We start from the raw sequence: 14,803 nt of genomic DNA, 5'->3' as shown, positions 1-14,803 counted from the left end.
TGGAACTTTGGATTCCGAACTTTGCGAAAGTGCAAACCAGAAGACTATATCTTAAACAATAGTTGGATTCAAATTTAACCTGTAGCTACTCACACTTTAAATAGCGTTCTTACATCTTTGGAGACAAATACAGTTTTTAATTTGAGTTGTTTAACTATATCGAGATCGTCACATGTTTGTCCTCAGTTACTTTAATCTGATCTTTAGGCGTTTTCCTTGACGGAAAACCATCATTTAAGCATAATGCTGATGTAATTAAGACGTAGATACTAGACAGTCTTCATATTCTTAGGAAACCCAAGAATATTCTCTTGGGTCAAGCCTTAGTGTTATGTTACTGTTTTAATCAGTCTAATGTCACTTACATAAGGAAACAAAAAGAAAAAAAGCAGAACATGAAAAAACGATGGAAAAAATGTGTGTTACCCCATTCTTGACTGCCTGCTAACAGATTTTGACCCTATAACTAAAGTGTAAGAGCCTTACTATTGATAACATTCAATCAAGGAATCAGCTTTTTATGGTAATCCTGAATATGTATTTGTTTATTAGTAATTAGTGCAGTTATTGGTACACAAGAAAGTTCGTATAATTAAAGAAAACACAAGGAAAACAACTTAATAAGGGCCAATTTCGGTAAAAATATGCCGTCAACTTTTGCTTGCATTGCCAGAGTAATAAGCTGATATATGAAGTCAATTTAATTAGAAATGTTTCCCCTGAATGGAATGCAGGGAATTTTGGTGTTTTCCCCCTGAACGGATACGTTTTTTGTATTTTATTATTATTTATTTATTTTTACAGGATTGATTGTATTTATCTAGTTGTCGCTTTGAGATAAATTTAATTTTTTTTACAGTTATGAAGTATAAAGGTGTCCAATATATTGGTTTTTGGTAGCCAAAATTAAAGTAAAAACACCGAATTAAAATTTTTATTTGATTTTCTTAATCTTAGTACTAATGCTTTACATTGAACCAGCCACTTTGACATTGGGTTACTTTTTATAAACAATTGACTTTAATGGCATAAAATATTTTGGTGTTTGATAACCAAGTTCAAAACTGTCGATATTGTTGCAAAATATCCACAAAAATATCCGAAAAAAGTTTTAATGTTGCTCCTTACTTTCAGTTGAAAATACTTGTTTTTTAATTGAATTTCTGATCGTTTTTTTAAACGCCAGGATGCCTGGCCCCCCTCCACGGAAAAATCCCTCTTCCCACAAAAATATCCTCTGGGCAATTCAATCCTGGGAAAAATTTACCTCGGTCAATTACCTTTAACATCTCCACGCCTAAAATTGAATTGGTAAAGAAAAAGCAAGATATATAAAGGAATTTTGTATAGGAGTTCTGAAAGTACACCAAGTGTAAAATTTCCCCAGAAAAGTTCGACCCCCTGGAAACTTTCCGCTCCATGGAAAATTTTCCCCGTGTAAAATCCTCTCAGCAGAGAATTCTTCCCCTCCCCACCCAAAAAATGTATGCATATTCCCAATAACAAATAAAGCAATGGTTAAATTTTATAACTTAAAAACCTTTCCCCAGGGGCTGAAGGGGGCCATTTTATCTCTAAAAACATAGTTATTGGGCCTTTCAACTATGCTGAAGTAAAAGCTATCTCAAAATTTTGATCGGACGATTTTGAAAAAAGGTGACGTGGGAGGGGGCCTAATTGCCGTCCAATTATTTTTGTCTCTTAAAAAGGGAACTAGAATCTTTTATTTAAATTAGAATGAACCCTCTCTAGACGGTCTAGGCCCACTGGGTCAATACGAAAATATAAAAAAATAAAAATAAAAAAGAAACGCATCCGTGATCTTTCTACTGGCAAAAATTACAAAATTCCACATTTTTGCAGATATGAGCTTGAAACCTCTACAGTATAGTTTTATGAAACGCTGAAACCGATGCTGTGATTTTCATTAAAACTCTGTGACTTCGAGGGAGTCTTTCCCCCTTTTTTGAAAATCCGACAAATTTTACCCCGCTCGTAGCTTCTGATGAGTCAAACTAAACTTAATAAACGTATATATTTGGAATCAGCATATTAATCCAATTCTTTTGATATATCAATTGGTATCCAAATTCAGATTTTTAGAGTGTTGGCTACTATTGAGCCGGGTCGCTCCTTAATTACAGCGCGTTTCCGCGAAGTTCTTAATTAATCATCAAAATCCAAACAGAGATCATTGAAATATAGATCGTTTTTTCTGTGTTACCAAAAGTACTGTATTCATAAAACCTTACAGTTTCATGAAATGTAATTAAACAAATAGAAAAGGGTGTTAAACTAAAGTAAGGAGCAAGTTTAAAACTTAACGCAATTTTAAATTACTTTGTATATAAGCGGGACTGCCTCCTTCTCAACACATTACTTACTAAACAAAAGTATTTTTAGTGCTTTGAAAAATCTTATCTTTCTCATTGCAAATTTTCTTTAAAGTTTGGAAAAAAAGCCAAATTTCGCAGTAAAGAGTAAGGAGCTAAGGAGGAGACAGCCCCCTTCATATAAGGAATAATCTTTTCAAATAGGTTTCAAACTTGTTTCTTGCTTTCAGTTGAAAAGCTCTTTTTTTATTTAACTTCTGATTGTTTTTCAAATCATACCCTGGCCTAACCAAGATATAATTTGAGGTACCGGTCCCTTAAATCCCTGGTCAATTGCTTTTAAAATGTATAAATCCATAATTGTACGTGTATCAGTATCATCCTAGGTTTAAATTTCCAATTTCAATTTTGGATGAAATTTGAATTACTTAAAAAATTGGCGACGAATAGTAATTTTGGTAAGAAGTCCTTGTCAATATTACTGCAAAATCATTTCGGTTGGAAGAACAGAAGTTGTATTGTTTGTCATTGAGGTACTTCATATAAATAGAAAAAGAAAATAACACCATTTAAAATTGCTGAAAACTAAGTTCCTTGCAGTATTTGCCACCCCAAAACAAATTTCCTGGCGGGGCTGATTATGATCTGCCTTGCCTTTTCCACCTCTGTGCTGGTAGAAATGAGAATGTAACGTTTTTGCTGTATAGCGAAACAATTTAATTAATTCCTACTCCCCCTACCTCTTTCAACATTTACCTGAAGCCTCGTGAAGAGCCTAAGCAGTTTGTTCATTAAAATGTGTTTTTTTCGGAATCACCCTACCCCCACCTAAACAATGACTCATCCCCCTCATTATTGCTGATCTGCAATTACAGACCGCCAAACGTAGCCTAATTTCATTACAAATAAAGCGAATCAACTTGGTGGAATCCTGTACTGCCACCGTGTGACATAGCTTCTTTTACAACTGGAAAGCCTAAAATATAGTTATTCATACGTTTAAATCAATAGTAGTAACCAAGTTACTATTTTGCTTGCGTATATAGCAATTTCAATGCTATTTGCTCAGAGGTATAGCAATTTCTACATTATTCAATAGAAGCTTGCCACCTTTTCAAAGAGAGTGAGTATAACTTGATTGGTGATTGAGATTTGAATAAAAGGAATAGTTTTCTTTACTATTCGTATTAGTAAGAGAATTGATTTCAAAGAGAATAGTTTATTTGCGAGGATATTAGTAGAGGAAAAAATTAGTGGTGCATTTACATTATTGGAGATTAAAGATGGAGCTGAAAACAGCAGCAGTGACGCACGAGTACCTAATGTAGCTGTGGAAATAACCGCTGGATGTAGACTATGCCTTGAATGGGACACTATGTATAGTAGATATGTGATATCATTAAGCAAATTTAAACAGGAGGAGCAGTTGTGTTTGGCTGGAAAAGTGAATCTTCTCCATATAAATAAACTTTGGTCAGCATTAGATGTCCTATCAAAATATATTGATGAGAACAGAATGCATCAGTGATTATTATTATTGTAATTATGTTCATTAAAATTGTTTCTAAATCAATTGTTTTTTTTTTTTCTATAGTAAACTAGCGTATATTTTTTAGAGTAGAAAAAAATTCTGGTTAGTTTGAAGTTGGCTTTGGGAGATTTAGAACTCTAAAAAATGGAAATATTCGAGAAAGAGCGAATCATGAGAAATCTAGTTCTTATGAACAAATATTTAGTTCTAGACGATGATTTTCTAGAGTTGTCTATTCAAATGAAGATATTTTGTCGATAAATAATTGTAAATATAATGAAAACTCATTCTCCATCATTAGAAAATTGTAAGAAGTTTCATCATTGTGGTTCAAATGCATTATCGAAATTTATCTATATATTGATCGCAAAATTGCAAAATGATGTTTTGGATATGCTTTTATAAATTAGTCTTAAAATAAAAAACTTTTTTTTCATGAGAAATAAGATGCTCAAGGATAATTTAATCCTCTCTCTCTCTCTCTCTATCCCAGACCATTTTTGTTTTTGATATGTCAGTTTCATTGTGGCAGTGAGAGCGTCAGCACATGACAAAATTCTTCATACAGGAACACTATGTATGCGTTCGCAGGGATGTTTGTCATCATGTTCGACTTACACAGTGATTGAAGAATAAGGTGAAATGTGTGGATTATACGAACGGTGTAAATTGCATAGAGGACATGTTGTAAAAATCAAAGGCTGTAATTCTTAACCCGTCTTTGTTCTTTAGAATAGTTCTATTGTAAACAAGTAACAAACTCTTTCCTGAAGTCACCTCTTGGATACACAATGCAGAAACTTCATTTAAGAAACTATGAAAAAAAATTGTAAGTAAGTAAGTAACAAATTCTTTCTTGAAGTCACCTCTTGGATACACAATACAGAAATTTTCATTAAAGTAATTATGAAAAATTGTAAGTAAGTAGCAAGTTCTTTCTTGCATTCACCTGCTGGATAAACAAAGACATTTTGTTCAAGAAATTATGACAAAATTCTAAGTAAGTAAAAAACTCTTTATTGTTTACATGACTTAGATACATGATGTAGAAATTTAATTCAAGATATTATCAAAAAATTCTAATTAATTAACCATTTCTTTCTTGAATTCATCTCGTGGATACACAATATGGAAATTTCATTCAAGAAATTATGAAAATATTTTTAAGTAAGTAACAAACTCTTTATTGATTTCACCTCTTGGATATACATTAAAGATACTTCATTCAAGAAATTTTTAAAAAATTTCAATTATGTAACTTTTTTTTTCTCTTTATCACAAACAATTTTAAATTAGCTACATGATGTAGAAATTTAATTAAAGTAATTATTTAAAAATTATCATTAAGTAACAATTTCTTTCTTGAAGTCAACTCTTCTATACACAGTAAGGAAATTTCATTCAAGAAATGATTAAAATATTTTTAAGTAAGTAACAAACTCTTTATTGATTTCACCTCTTGGATATACAGTAGAGATATTTCGTTCCAGAAATTATGAAAAAAATCGCCAGTAAATAACTTTTTTTCTCTTTATCACAAACAATTTTCAAGTATCTAAAGGATGTATAAATTTAATTCAAGAAATTATTTAAAAATTCTCAGTAAGTAACAATTTCTTTATTGAAGTCAACTCTTGGATACGCAATATGGAAATTTAATTCAAGAAAGTATGAAAATTTTTTCTATTAAGTAAAAACTCTTTTTTTATTTAACATCTTGGATATACAGTACCGATACTTCATTCTATAAATTAATGAATCAATAACAAGTAATTAACTTTTTTTTTCTTTATGACAAACTATTTTTCACTTAGTTAAACGATTTGGGGATTTCATTAAGGAAGTTATAAAAATACTCTGAGCAAGAAACGATATTATTCTTGAAGTCAACACTTGGATACACAATACATAATTTCATTCAAGAAATAATGAAAAAATTGTAACTGAATAGCAAATTCTTTCTTGAGTTCAACTGTTCGATTAACAAAAATACATTTCATTCAAGAAATTGTGACAAAATTCTAAGTAATCAACAAACTCTTTAGTGATTTCAATATTTAGATATACGACATAGAAATTAAATTAAAGAATTTATGAAAAAAAATCTCGGTAAGTAACAATTTCTTTCTTGAAGTCAACTCTTGGATACACAATACGGAAATTTCATTCAAGAAATTATGAAAATATTTGTAAATAAGTAACAAACTCTTTATTAATTTCACCTCTTGGATATACAGTACAGATACTTCATTCAAGAAATTATGAAAAAATCGCAAGTAAGTAACTTTTTTTCTCTTTATCAAAAACAATTTTCACTTAGCTACATGATGTAGAAATTTAATTCAAGAAATTATGAAAAAATTCTCAGTAAGTAAAAATTTCTTTCTTGAAGTCAACTTTTAGATAGACAATACTGAAATTTCATTCAAGAAATTATGAAAAAATTGTAACTAAGTCGTAAATTATTTCTTGAATTCTCCTGTTGAATAAGCAAAAAGACATCTCGTTCAAGAAATTATAAAAAAACTTTAAGTAAGTAACAAACCAAGAGTTAGATATACAATTTAGAAATTAAATTCAAGAAATTGTGAAAAAATTCTCAGTAAGTAACAATTTCTTTCTTGAAGTCAACTCTTGGATACACAATACGGAAATTTCATTCAAGAAATTATGAAAATATTTGTAAGCAAGTAACAAACTCTTTATTGATTTCACCTCTTGGATATACAGTACAGATACTTCATTCAAGAAATTATGAAAAAATCGCAAGTAAGTAACTTTTTTTTTCTCTTTATCACAAACAATTTTCACTTACCTACTCGATGTAGATATTTAATTCAAGAAATTATGAAAAAATTCTCAGTAAGTAACTATTTATTTCTTGAAGTCAACTAATAAATACACAATACGGAAATTTCATTTAAGAAATTATGAAAAAATTGTAACTAAGTAGCAAATTATTTCTATAATTCACCTGGTGTATAAACAAAAATATATTTCGTTCAATAAATTATGAAAAAAATATAAGTAAGAAACAAACTCTTTATTTTTTTCACGAGTTAGATATACGATGTAGAAATTAAATTAAAGAAATTATGAAAAAAATATAATTCTAAGTAGCAAATTCTTTCTTGAATTCAACTGTTGGATAAAAAAAAAGACATTTCGTTCAAGAAATTATTACAAAATTCTAAGTAAGTAACAAACTCTTTATTGTTTTCACGAGTTAGATATACGATGTAGAAATTAAATTCAAGAAATTATGAAAAAATTCTCAGTAAGTAACCATTTCTTTCTTGAAGTCAACTCTTGGATACACAATACGGAAATGTCATTCAAGAAATTATGAAAATATTTGTAAGTAAGAAACAAACTCTTTATTGATTTTACCTCTTGGATATACAATACAGATACTTCATTCAAGAAATTTTGAAAAAATCGCAAGTAAATAACTTTTTTTTCTCTTAATCACAAACAATTTTCACTTAGCTACACGATGTAGAAATTTAATTCAAGAAATTATGAAAAAATTCTCAGTAAGTAACAATTTCTTTCTTGAAGTCAACTCTTGGATACACAAAACGGAAATTTCATTCAAGAAATTATAAAAATATTTGTAAATAAGTAACAAGCTCTTTATTGATTTCACCTCTTGAATATACAGTACATATACTTCATTTAAGAAACATGATTAAACACGTTTTGAAACTACATGCTATTTGCATGCCTTTCCTTGGCACCTTTCCAAACGAGCGGGGATTCCCCACTGGTTCCTACACATTGCAAAAAGTTAGCAGTACGAAAACTCCACGTTTTCAACCAGACTGGTTTTTTAGACAACACTCATTTTTAGGTACCAATCAGAGACAGTGGAGGTTGCTCAATATACAATAACTTGATTGGTGATTGGTTACACACCACGAAGGTGCATACATAGGGATAGAAACATGCAACGTCGACATAGCTTTATTTCATTTTTTTCAGGTTAATTTAGACGAGGGTACGGGCGCCACGTAACCTCGTCTAAATTAACCTTAAAAAAATGAAATAAAGCTATGTCGACTTTGCATGTCTCTCTCACTATGTATGCGCCATCGTTGTGTGTAGAAAACCTCCGCTGTCTCTGATTGGTCCCTAAAAATGGGTGTTGTCTAAAAAACCAGTCTGGTTGAAAACGTGGAGTTTTCGTACTGCTAACTTTTTGCAATGTGTAGGAACCAGTGGGGAATCCCCACTCGTTTGGAAAGGTGCCAAGGAAAGGCATGCAAATAGCATGTAGTTTCAAAACGTGTCTAATCACGTTTCTTGAATGAATTATCTGTACTGTATATTCAAGAGGTGAAATCAATAAAGAGCATGTTACTTACTTACAAATATTTTTATAATTTCTTGAATGAAATTTCCGTATTGTGTATCCAAGAGTTGACTTCAAGAAAGAAATAGTTACTTACTGAGAATTTTTTCATAATTTTTTGAATTAAATTTCTACATCTTGTAGATAAGTGAAAATTGTTTGTGATAAAGAGAAAAAAAAAGTTACTTACTTGCGATTTTTTCATAATTTCTTGAATGAAGTATCTGTACTGTATATCCAAGAGGTGAAATTAATACAGAGTTTGTTACTTACTTACAAATATTTTCATAATTTATTGAATGAAATTTCCGTATTGTGTATCCAAGAGTTGACTTCAAGAAAGAAATGGTTACTTACTGAGAATAATTTCATAGTTTCTTGAAATTATTGTCTAAATCGTATATCTATCTCGCGAAAACCATAAAGAATTAGTTACTGATTTAGAATTTTGTCATTATCAATATACCGAACTGGTTTTTTTATTTATCTACAATGTAAGTTAAAGATCTACCTTGCTAATTAGAATGAGAATGATTAAATAAATTATAAACAGAATTTTATAAGTCTTGTATATAAATCGTGAAAACAATAGAGAGCTTGTTACTCACCTCGAATTTTGTCATAATTTCTAGAACGAACTGCCTTTTTGTTTATTCAACAGGTGATTTCAAGAAAGAATTTTCTACATAGTTACAATTTTTTCATAATTTCTTGAATGAAATTTACCTATTGTGTATCTAAGAGTTGACTTCAAGACAGAAATTGTTACTTACTGAGAATTTTTTAATAATTTCTTGAACTAAATTTCTACATCGTGTAGGTAAGTGAAAATTGTTTGTGATAAAGAGAAAAAAAGTTACTTACTTGCGATTTTTTCATAATTTCTTGAATGAAGTACCTGTACTGTATATCCAAGAGGTGAAATCAAAAAAGAGTTTGTTACTTACTTACTTACTTACAAATATTTTCATAATGTCTTGAATGAAATTTCATTATTGTTTATCCAAGAGTTCACTTCAAGAAAGAAATTGTTACTTACTGAGAATTTTTTTCATAATTTCTTGAATTTAATTTCTACATCGTATATCTAACTCGTGGTTTGTTACTTACTTAGAATTTTGTCATAATTTCTTGAACGAAATGTCTTTTTGTTTATCCAACAGGTGAATTCAAGAAAGAATTTGCTACTTAGTTACAATTTTTTCATAATTTCTTGAATGAAATTTCCGTATTGTGTATCCAAGAGTTGACTTCAAAAAAGAAATTGTTACTTACTGAGAATTTTTTCATAATTTCTTGAATAAAATTTCTACATCGTGTAGCTAAGTGAAAATTGTTTGTGATAAAGAGAAAAAAAGTTACTTATTTGCGATTTTTTCACAGTTTCTTTAATTTAGTATCTTTACTTTATATCAAATATTTTAAATTAATAAATATCTTGTTAATTACTTTATAATATTTTAATAATATATTGCATTTAATTTCCGTATAGTTCATACAAGAGATGGATTCAATAACTGAATTTTTACTTACTGAGATTTTTTTTCATAATTTATTGAATTTAATTTCTACATCGTATATCTAACTCGTGAAAACAATAAAGAGTTTGTTACTTACTTAGAATTTTGTCGCAATTTCTTCAACGAAATGTATTTTCATTAATCCACCAGTTGAATTAAGGAAAGAGTTTGTTACTCATTTAAAGTTTTTTTATATTTTCTTGAATGAAATTGTCTATTTTGTATCGAAGTGTTGACTTCAGGAATAATATCGTTTCTTGCTCAGAATAGTTTAATACCTTCTTGAATTAAATCCCTACATCATGTAGCTAAGTGAAAATTGTTTGTGATAAAGAAAACAAAAAGTTACTTACTTGCAATTTTTTCATAATTTCTTGAATGAAGTATCTGTACTGTATATCCAAGAGGTGAAATCAATAAAGAGTTTGTTATTTACTTACAAATATTTTCATAATTTCTTGACATTTCAGTATTGCATATCCAAGAGTTGACTTCAAGAAAGAAATTGTTACTTACTGAGAATTTTTTAATAATTTCTTGAATTAAATTTCTACATCATTTAGCTAAGTGAAAATTGTTTGTGATAAAGAGAAAAAAAGTTACCTACTTGCGATTTTTTCATAATTTCTTGAATCAAATATCTGTACTGTATATCCAAGAGGTGAAATCAATAAATTTTGTTACTTACTGACAAATAGTTTCATAATTTCTTGAATGAAATTTCCATATTGTGTATCCAAAAGATGACTTCAAGAAAGAAATAGTTACTTACTGAGAATTTTTTAATAATTTCTTGAAACTAATTTCTACATCGTGTTTCTAAGTCATGTAAACAATAAAGAGATTGTTACTTACTTGGAATTTCGTCATAATTTCTTGAACGAAATGTGTTTGTTTATCCAGCAGGTGAATTCAAGAAATAATTTGCTACTTACTTAAAATTTTTTCATAATTTCTTTAATGAAAATTTCTGTATCATATATCCAAGAGATGAATTCAAGAAAGAGTTTGTTACTTACTTACTTACAATTTTTTTTTCATTGTTTCTTAAATTAAGTTTCTCCATTGTGTATCCAAGAGCTGACTTTCAGGAAAGAGTTTGTTACTTGTTTACAATAGAACTATTCTAAAGAATAAAGACGGGTTAAGCATTACAACCTTTAATTTGTACAGCATATCCTCTATGCAATTTACACGGGTTGCATAATCTACATTTTTCATCATACTCATCAATCATTGTGTAATCCGCACATGATGAACAGCTGCCTGGTGTGTGCATACATAACAGACATGTATGGAAAATTTTTTCGTATGCTTACGATCTCACTACCACACTGAAACTGACATAGCAAAATAAAAAATTGTGTGAGATAGAGAGAGAGAGAGAGGAGTAAATCATCCTTGAGCACCATCTTTCTCATGAAAAAAAGTCCTAAATTTCTAAACTAATGTTTAAAAGCATATCCACAATATCATTTTGCCGTGTCGTGATCAATATATCAATAAATTGTGCAAATGCATTTGGACCACAATGTAGAAGCTTCATACAATAGTCTAATGATGGAGAATCAGTTTTCATTATATCTACAAGTATTCCTCGACAAAATATCTTCCTTTGAATAGACAACTCTAGAAAATCATCGTCTAGAACTAAACGTTTTTTCATAAGAACTAGATTCCTCATGATTCGATCTTTCTCGAATCTATCCATTTTTTTTTTTTTTTTGAGTCCTAATTCTCTCACAACCAACTTTAGACTAACCAGAATTTTTTTCTACTCTAAAAAATATATGCTAGTCTACTATAGAAAGAAAATACCATTGATTTAGAAGCAATTTTATTGAACATAATTACGACAATAATATTCACAGATGCATTTCATACTCTTAAATACATTTTGATAGGATACCAAATGCTGCTCGAAATTTAGTTATTTGGAGAATATTCCGTTTTTCAGCAAAACATAGTTGCTCCTCCTGTTTAAATTTGCTTAATGATATCACGCATCTAGCATACATACTGTCCCATTCAAGACATAGTCTACAATCAGAGGTTATTTCCCCTGCCACAATGGGTGCTCGTGCATCACCGCTGTTGTCTTCGGCTCCATCTCTAATCTCTAAGAGTGTAAATACACCATTCATTTTTTCCTCTACTAATATCCATACAAATAAACTGTTTTCTTTGAATTTAATTTTCATACTAATACGAATAGTAGAGAAAACTATTCCTTTTATTCAAATCCCCGCCACCAATCAAGTTATACTCGCTCTCTTTGAAAAGGTGTCAAGCTTCTATTGAATAATGTAGAAATTGCTATACCTCTGAGCAAATAGCATTGAAATTGCTATATACGCAAGCAAAATAGTAACTTGGTTACTACTATCAATTAACTTCTCAGAATGTTAAATTGATTGCAAATTCATCCTCTTTGGGGTACACTTGTAGTTTTGTGCCCTAAAATAGCAAGAAAACAAGACTTTGCCCAGGTCCAATATATATGGTCACTAAAAAAGGAGCTTTAAATTTACGTTTAAATGAGCTCCCTACCAATTATCTTGGACCTTTGGTTTGATACAATTAGCCCTGGGAAAAAACAAAACAAACAAACAGGCATCGACGATAGTTCTTCTGAAAAAAAGGCGAAATTCCACATTTTGAAGATTGGAGCTTGAAACCTCTAAGCTAGGGTTCTCTGATATTATGTACCTAATAAAGAGCCTTTCAATAAGATCGCTTGCTTTTTTTTGGGGGGGCGGCCCTTTTTTCAAAAATCAGACCAATTTTCTCAGATTTTTGGTTTGACTGGGTAACAATAAACTGAAAGAATATTAAATATTTAGAATTAGCCTAAAAAGCCAATACTGCCGGTGTGGCAATTGTCATGAGAATTAAATTTTTAGTTTTGGTGAATATTGGTCCAAGTCACTCTTTACTTCCAGTTGTTTTTTTTTCACAAACTATTTGATAAGATTCTCTTCTGACGGAAATTTTTTTGAACTTGTTCATTTTTTTTTTTTATTGAAATGGACAATAAAAAGAAAGAGGATAAGTTTGACAGCTGGATAGTAAGTTTAAATTTGTTTTTCTTTCGCTGTTCTATTCTTATTCTTAATGTATGTTTATATAACGGATTTAAGTTCGAGGGGGAGAATTGTCCTGTTATGAAAAAGGTACATTTTACGTGGCCGTTATAAAATCAAAACGTAGGATCTATGCAGGCAGGATTATTTTTTAGTATCTCTACTCTTTGTGCAAACTATTCTAAGGCGTAAGAAATTGTATAAAGGCAAGTCTATATCTGTTATAATCTACGAAAGCAATCTTTCTATAATTTTGGTACGAGTTTGATTTTCTTTTAAAATTGAATTAATAATTAAAAATATTATTGATTAAACAAATTGATCCTTTTGCCAGGAGTCCTTGTCGTTTAAAATTTACTGTATTTTGTTTCATTTTGCAAGCAATTTAGTTGCTCTTTTTATTTGATAGTTCATCATAAAAGTATTTAAAAATGAACTTATTCCTACGAAAAAAAATCCCTGAAATATATTGTATGTCACCCAACCACCACTGTTATTTTTGGGTTTGCCCCCCCCCCCCCCCCCGGAAAATTTTCTGCCAGCACCCTTGTGCATGCACCTTAACGTGGAAAAATTTCGTTTTGAAACTAAACTGTTAATTAAGCTACAATAACTATTATTCAAATATTTCGAATCGTTTCCATAAATAGCCTGCAAGGGAAAAGGAGAAAAGCAGTATACCCCAGATTTCAATGGAATATGGTTACCAAATTAACCTCCAAATTTAGGAGGTTTTACGGTAGACCGCGCAATTTGAACTTTAAAACAAAATGAGGAGGGATAGAATATTTGAGCGTCCATCAAATGTGGCTAAAAATTGCAACGAATGCGACCTAGAATAAGTACTAGTCAAAGAGGGAGTGCTACCATTTCGGCGAACCGTCACAAGCACGAAACGTTATAACAACAAACCGTCAGAACCTCGAAGCGTCATAACATCTAGAAAAAATTACAAGTTTATATAATAGTAATAAGTATATAATAGTTTAGAAACAAATTTCGGCCATATATTTGCACATCATGGTGGTGGGGGTAAAGCATAGCATAAATTCAATACGTAACCTAACCTAATCTAAGTACCTTTTCCCCCCTAAACCCCCCAAAAATAAAGTTTTAAAATGTTCGACTTTATGACGGTTCGAGGTTCTGACGGATTTTTTTGTCGATGTTATGACGGATTTTGTACTGCTCCTGACGTTCGTGCTCCTGACTGTTCGATGTTATGACGCCTTCCCGTCAAAGAGTTTGTAAATGTCTGCTTGATTCTGTCTCTAATATTCAAACTCTTTTTATAGCAGTAAATTGGGTATGAGATGTTAGTTTCTTAAATTTTGTAACAGAAACTTCGGAAGTCTTTCACTTCTCATCAACTGACCGGTGTTTAGTATTTATAAGTTTGCCATCAAAACAAAAGATTAATTAGATTTAGATATATAAGTACACTTCAACAACAACAAAAAAAGAGGAAAAACCGATCTTGCTGGAGGAAACAACTTATTCTGAGAACTTACGTTACCTTGAGTGATATATAATTTCGGAAATAAGGACCTCTGACCAAGAAAAACGGAAGCAATAAAGAATAACAATTTAGAGATTTTAATGCGACTCAAACTGGATTCAAAACACTAACTGCATAAGCGGCATCATTTTACAATAAGAAATAAGACAAGTTCGGCTTGACTAAGAAATTTTAGTTCTACCTGTTTATAATGATAAACAGGTAGAATATTAGCTGGATGAAGTAATTTTTATTCCGAACCCTCATTCGAATTTCATCTTTATTGTTTGTTAGAGTGACTTGCCCAGTAAATTCATCCGCTAGAACTATGCTCATATTTTTTTTTTTTTTTTTTTTTTTTTTTTTTTTTTTTTTTTTATGTACTGAAAGCGATAAAAGCCTGAGAAAAGAAGTTAATTTCGCCAGATATTATTTGTTTCTAATGCTATATATTTTAAAGGATTTAATATTTATTGTCCACCGA

At 30.3% G+C, this 14,803-nt stretch overlaps 1 protein-coding gene across 3 annotated transcripts in view; it reads right to left on the bottom strand.

Moving 5' to 3' along the window:
* The window catches only part of LOC148952265 (zinc finger CCHC domain-containing protein 24-like), a 38,114-nt gene that overhangs the window by 8,583 nt on the left and 14,728 nt on the right, over positions 1-14,803 (bottom strand). The gene's annotated exons all lie outside the window — the stretch shown is intronic.

The sequence above is a fragment of the Artemia sp. Qi Xiang Cuo genome, chromosome 5 (assembly GCF_049724085.1).
Source record: "Artemia sp. Qi Xiang Cuo chromosome 5, ASM4972408v1, whole genome shotgun sequence".
NCBI lineage: Eukaryota > Metazoa > Arthropoda > Branchiopoda > Anostraca > Artemiidae > Artemia > Artemia sp. Qi Xiang Cuo.
The sequence above is the reverse complement of the archived record's forward strand: the minus strand, read 5'-3'. Positions and strand labels throughout refer to the sequence as shown.